The sequence below is a fragment of the Thunnus thynnus genome, chromosome 3 (assembly GCF_963924715.1).
Source record: "Thunnus thynnus chromosome 3, fThuThy2.1, whole genome shotgun sequence".
Lineage (NCBI taxonomy): Eukaryota > Metazoa > Chordata > Actinopteri > Scombriformes > Scombridae > Thunnus > Thunnus thynnus.
The window spans coordinates 23,111,169-23,118,636 of NC_089519.1; positions in this window are offsets into that span (position 1 = coordinate 23,111,169).

Here is a 7,468-nt window from a genome sequence, read left to right on the forward strand (position 1 = left end):
AGGATTCACATTTGACAAGCTGACTGTATATGCTTGTGAATCCTGACCCAGGCTACAGTACACATGCAGTTCTAAGACATTCAGTGCCATGTAATCAATGTCTCTGTGTGTTATTTTGGGCTCTTCAAACTCTAAATTCCCTTCTGGCTTTAATCTGACTTCGGATCTGCCCATCCTAAAAGGTACTTCTTTGTTGTTCCTGCAAGCAGCTGTGGTGACATCATTTTTCTGTGATCACTCGCTATCAGTGTTACTGCGCAGTACTGGATTGAATGACTGCCACACAATGCTCCATTGTCCCCAAACCTGTGATGTTGGTGCACAGGAAAGTCACAGAGGTGGATCTCTTTGTACATTTCAAGCGCAGGCTTCTATGAGTGTAATTCCCTCTCAGATCTTTTTATCCCTGCACATTTGTGACCATACAGCCCATCTAACTCTGTAGAACTATGGAGATCCAAGGTATTCCCTGCCTGGTTTGGTTTTAATAACTGACTATAAAATTCAGTTAATGCATTACCATTCTTATAAAGGTGCTACATCAATTCTTATTTAGTATTTAGTAGCTACAAAGCTTAAACTTTCTATGTATTCACTCACTATTTGGTGGTTGTAATAGTTTTGTATGGTGAAATATGAGAGATATTAAAGGACCATACCAGCATGTTTTAGCTACTCAGCTACGAATCATACATGCCTTATAATTTTGCTGATCATTTCTGAATTCATGCATGTGTTAGATTTTTGAGTGTATTTTTCCATCTTTTCCAGACAGCTACTGGTTTCCATTCATTTCCGTACAGTAAGAAAATCCATCATTAGACTCTTTGTTGTGTAATCTGTTAACAATGAACATTTAATCTGTATTTATACAGTGGAGAACAATGCTCTCTTTCTCAGGAACACTCTGTTTACACAACTTTACATCTGGAGGTAGAACGTCTTCACAGGTCTACATGATTCCCGGACTTGGGTCTGTTTGTCAATATGTCTAATACCCAAGTGGATCCAAGGTGACTCATCCTCAGCTCCGATCACATGGTACATCATGAATGTGGCAGGAGAAAATTTAGTTTTTTGACACAAGATAGAGAAAAAATGGCAGCTCTTTACTGTATGACAGTGTCTGTTTGTTAATTGGTGGCACATCATTCTGTTGGCAAAGTTGATGTTCTCTACATCCACTTGGGTCTGTTCAGGCCAAGCACATTTTGGATCAGGTCTAGTAATCCTCTTGTTTTACTATCTTCGTAACTATTTCAGATCTGAAAGTTTATTTTACCCCTTTCAACTGGTCCATTAAAAATGTTGACCCATGAAGACTCCATATTAGCTTCAGATAAACTTCTGAATACATTTTTGTACTGAAGGACTGTGGATTTTGTCCCCCGTCACTTAGAGTGTAAGCGCATTAGCGATAGCAATGAGGAACGGGCAAGAGCTCTTTCTTTTTTCACTCATCCAGATCAAACTGGCAATCATCTGGTTACATTGTGTACTTCTCTCACCTTTGGGTTCACAAAATGCTTAGCTGTGATGTAAAGTACAGTGGTAATAAAAGATGGGCTAAAACATACAAAACTATCGCTATGATCCTTTCCTAGAGTGTTGACAATGTAAAGAGGCACAAATTCTTAACAGTGACCCTAAACATGTCAAAAAAATAGACACATTTCAAATCAGTATTCCCAATACCACTGTTCACCACGTTACCACAAACATCTGTGACCTCTCATTTTAATTTTAAATGTTTTCCGGTTCAGTCATAGGTCACTCAGATGTGTTGGTATGTGTAGGAATATTTCTGGTTTGGATAAGTGTGAACATATTGTTAAGTCAGAGCCCAAACTCTCATACCTTCCCATCGTAAAGAAATTACTCGTCTCTGGACATGCAAGCTCTTTGGTCAGAGATGGACAAATTCAGTGCCAGCACTCAGTCATCACCAGCAACCACTCATCCACAGAGGAAAATAGTTTATCACACATTCATTCTGGCCTCAGCATCCTACTTCCTCTTTGACACACATATGTGCACAATGACTAGATCACTGAGGTCTTAACATGCTATGGACTATGGCTATGAAATCTTGTTGTTCCCATAACTCAGGGCAACCGGAAGATGTAATTGTTTCACAGACTTATTGCCAAACATTATTCAAGTTCAAACAGTTCAGCCATATTATCTGAACACCCCTATGCACTATTAAATATGAAACATGACTGAAATCTTTGGTTGTCAATCAAAAACAATGGTCCAAGATCATACCGGGGCAGATGTCCACTGAATTCAGAGCTTTGACCATCAAAGACACCACTGTGATAATGCCTTGTCATCCTACTGCTCATTCACCTGTTTGTTCTGCTCAACAGGTGGCTCGTTACCCCAACTGGGAACACCTGGGGCCTATACTACAAAGCAGGATTTGGGATTAATGAGGTAACTTCAGGTTTAACCCTGGGTCTTCAGGGTTGTGACGGTGGTTCACTTCTTACTGGGGTACATTGCCATGGTAACTTATGCTGAACAGCTAACCTGAGGGGTGTACTATGAAGCAAGTTCAACATACCCTGGCTTTCTTTGTGTGAGCTGGCTTGACAAACCCTAAACTCGCAATCAAAGTTATGTGGTATCACAATGGTGGTTATCGGCTTTCTTTATTAACCCAGACTTTCTGCTTCAGGCTCTTTGTGCGTTCCCATAAAAGGTCCAACATTTTCTTCTCATCCACTCTTGGGTGCTTTTTGATGTATGTTTGGGGTCATTATCCTGCTGGAAGACACATGACCTGCGACTAAGACACAGCTTTCCAACACTGGGCAGTATGTTTTGCTCCAAAATGCCTCAATAGTCTTCTGATTTCATTGTGCTCCCCACAGATTCAAGGCACCCAGTGCCTGAGGCAACAAAGCAGCCCCAAAACATCACTGAGCCTCCTCCATGTTTCACAGTAGATGTTCTTTTCTTTGAAGGCTTCATTTTTTCTTCTGTAAACATAGTTTAGTGTGATTTACCAAAAAGCTCTAATTTTGTTTCATCTGTCCAAAGCACATTCTCCCAGAAAGACTGTGGCTTGTCAACATGCATTTTGGCAAAGTCCAGTCTGGCTTTTTTGTGTCTCCCTCTTAGAAGTGGGGTGTTCCTGGGTCTTCTACCATGGAGCCCATTTTCATTCAGGCAGTGACGGATGATGCGACTTCAAACTATTGTACCTTGAACTTGAAGATCAGCTTGATCAGCTGCAAAGTTTATTTTATCCCCAGAGTGATAGCTGACAGTGTGGATGATTTTACACTCTGATTCCATCACTGCAGCTCAGAGTAACATGAGACAACTGAGTGATGATAACTGGAAATAAAAATGAAGATTGTCTTTTATTAGGAAAACAATCAACACACTATTAATTAGGTCCTATGATTATAAATGCAACATCTGGGTCAGATAAACCTCATCAGTCATTAGCTACTTTTCCACTCTTTGTTTCGGTAGCAGAAACAGTCTGGCATTACTTTTAAGTTTTTTTTTTTATGTGACATATTCAGAAGGGTTTCTTCAACATCCAACTATACAGCAAAAAATACTCACACAAGTCATATATAATAATTCCTACATGTATTTTAAGCCTTAGCCTACTTCTAATATGTGGAAATTATTGCTAGTGTTTCTACATCTTCTTATTCTGTTGTATGATTACAGGCTGTCATTTACATTTCACTTCATTGAATATGACTTTTTGCTGTCCCTAAAGCAGAAGTTTTCCACAGTTACTTGGTATCACAGTTTCATCTCATATCATATGAAGTACTTCATTCATGGTTCTGATGATGTTGCTTGTAATTAATGACCCCACCTCTTTCACATGAGTTCACTCAGAGCTGGACAGGAAAACCCAGAGTTGACTAAGCTAGTTGACATCCAGCTTTGTAGTACTGGTTATCTGGAAGGCCAATGTTAGGCTCAGTAAAGCCAGCTAACAAAAAGATATCCTGGGTATGTTGAACTTGCTTGGTAGTACAGGCCCCAGGTGTTTGTGTTCCCAGGGGATAAAGCTTGTCTACAGCTAGCAGGTTCTGTCACTCTCTGCTCTCCCCTCTGGTAAACTGTGATGGTTCAGGTTTAGTTATGTTGCTTTAGTTATTTACTTTGTCTTATACACCTGACAACACCTATACACACACACACACACTCTCTCCATTCATGCATCACACACCTCACACTGACCCTAATGACATCCACAACCCATGTTGTAAATATTTCATTAATTTGTTCATTTGTTTAAATAAATATATTTTTGTTAACCAAAGGGTTACACGACGAAGCAAGTTCAACATACCCAGGCTTTCTTTGTGTGAGCTGGCTCGACAAACCCCAAACTCGCGATCAGAGATAATTGGTATCACGACGGTGGATATGAACTTTCTTTGTTAACTCAGGCTTTCTGCTTCAGGCTCTGTGCGCGTCCCCATAAAAGGGGGCATTTGGCACATCATTTGACTCTTTTTCTGCACAAAATGGACAGATTGTGTGCCGCTTACTTCAGTCAGGAGGAACAGATCATTATAACGGAGAGCTATGAATAATATAAATACATTATCACAGCAAAAAGCAACACTGTTGCTGCAAATAAGGTGAGAGAGGAATGCTGGCAGAAAATTGCTGATGTGAATTCGTTCATTAAAAAACGAATTCCTTAATTTATTAATTACGTAATAGTTTATACTTATTTTACCACTCAGTGCACTCTCCGTGCCACATCCAAAGCTCTTAAACTTTAAACTTATACAGATTTAAACATTATACTCAAGAAGTGCATTTAGGTCTGACTCTGTCCCATAATGAAGGATAAGTGGAAATCACTTTAGATTCTGGCCAAATCAAAGTGAAATTAATATTATAGATTGAATATTATCTGTGATAAATACCAATAGATTAATCTTTTTTTTGTTCAAAGTATTTCTTCATTAGTATTTTTTTATATTTGAAATACAATTTGATATATTGTAACAAAATCCCATCCCGCAAGTAACCCTAACCTCTTGCACCATTACAAATTTACAATATGACATATCAAATCAATGGTAAGTATGATAAAAGACAAATCAATTTTCTAATTGGTGTTCTAATAGCTGCAGTACCAGCAGTGTTAAACGGACTTTGCAGCAAATCAGGTGGTTAGTGAAAGGACGGCGCTTTTTATTGCCGATTTAAGCCGAAACTTGAAACATAACCTGCTCCAGACCAGGTTAAGTTTGCAGTATAAGTTACCATGGTGATGTAGCCAGGTTAAAAGAGAGCCACCTTCGTGACATTGAGAACCCTGGCTTTATGCTCAACATACCTCGCTAACCCACTAATCTCGTTTCGTAGCACACACCTCATGTCTACAAACCAACCAAAACAGCATGAAATAACACAACCTGACAAAAACAGGATCAACATGACAAAATAAAACATCAGCACTATGGCCAAAGTTTGTTTTCAAAACATGAAAGTGGGACTAATATATGATGAGAGTTTTACATTGTAACACTACAATTCATTAGGCATTCATCACACAATCATACTTCAAAATTTATATCGTACATTCTGACACAGATTCCAACCAAGATTTTATTAGACTCATCTCACGCAGTGTGACATACTATGAACCTGTAAGGTCACTCTTATTGCACAGGGTATAGAGGCCTTTAACCACTTTATTTGAAGATAAAAACCAATAGTGAGAACACCCCTGAAATGTCAGTAAGAATCTCTCATTGCATAGAATAAAATGTTTGCACACAACTATGGCAAGTACAGTATGTCAAGTTAAATCAGGGAGATAGTCTATAAACTTTGATGGACAGTTTGGATAGTAATTTTACTATGTATATTTGTTGTCTCTTTCAAATAACTTTCAAACTAACTTTTGCTTTGTAAAATCCTGTATGACTGTAATTTCATAATTAAAAATAAGACAGAAGTTGTAATAATCAGAATTATCCTTCAAGATTGCAAATGTTGAAAGTAGGAATGGTGGTACAATCCAGTGTTGTTCACCTCCAGCTGTCAAAGTAAAGTCTGCTCACCCTCACTGTTTTCAGTTGAAAATGACAAAACAGCATAGGTGAGACAGGAGACAAATCTGTGGTTTCTGGATCTCCGGGCTTCACCAGTGGAGTTGCATATGTACATTGGCATAGCTATGAATTATGATCCCCCTGAAGGACTATTATCTCTCTGGACACCCACTTCTCTTAATAAAATAGTCCCACTGGAATTTTTCTCCAGCAGTGGGCCTCTAAAATTGTCACAACCTTTCACCTTTCTAGCATCAGCAATATCCCAGAGGCACAAGGCTTAACCCTCTGGACAACCTCTGGATGTCTTCTAAACTACGGCGGTGTGTCAAACATCATACATCACAGAACAACTCAGAAAAAAAAAAGTCAGGGTAATTTTTATTACTATCATCCGTCCTGGTCCACGGTGCTTTTATTGGTTTGATGTGATGGGACCAGATGTGTCTAGGTGTTAACTTTGACCTGGTAAAACTTGTTTTGTCTTTTTCCACCCCAAAAAATCCTTTAAAGGTCGAGCAAAGATGAAGCTCATTCCTGTGGTATGTTTTCAATTAAACTGAAAGCGATTTGTATGTGCTAACGGTGATGAGTAAAGCCTGGCAACTTTTGAAAGACCATCTTTCGAGGAAAGCTTCCTTTCATGTGTCCTCGGCCAATTACTGTACGCTAAGCACTCCAAGACAATTCCGGGACGACAGGAAAATAAGGGACAGCAGTCTTGTTTCTAAGCCACCCGTTCAATTAGCGGAGGGGTTATCTTGGCAGTGCATGATCTCATCACTCAGAAATGATGCTTTTTGACCATGTGGTGAGGTGCACCCTCTCCACTTACAATGTATAATCACTGGATCCTTTGTGCTGGACTGACCATTATTGCTGTTTACAGTACATCTTGTTGCATCCTTTTCCTCTTCTCATCCTTCAACGACCAGCACTAAGCTATTACTTAAGATGCAACAACAGCATCGAAACAAGAATATTCATGGTGTTCATGGTTAAAATATTTTCTTAATTGAGCAGCATCAACCACAAGCTTCAGATCAGCCATCTTTGATCATACAACATTCGCAGACAGTCCCATATGCTCAGCTCCTCAGCTGCTGGTATGGATAAAAAATTACAGGCTTTCATGAAAGATGGAAGCTGCCTTTCTGTGATTCTGACATTTGTTGTGTGTTGTTGAGGATTTACACTCATAATTTAGTTTGGTATTATTGTCTGTATTTCTTTTTTCATTTCTTGTCTCCAGTTGGGCACTGTGATTTGCAAGACTAACGGCTGGCATTTCTCTAGTTAATCAAGCCCTTCTTCTTGCAGCTAAGTTTTCCTCCTCAGTCAGCTTTAAGGAGCAATGATCAAAGGAACACCACCAGTTTATTTAAGGTACATTGTACTGCGGGACAGTT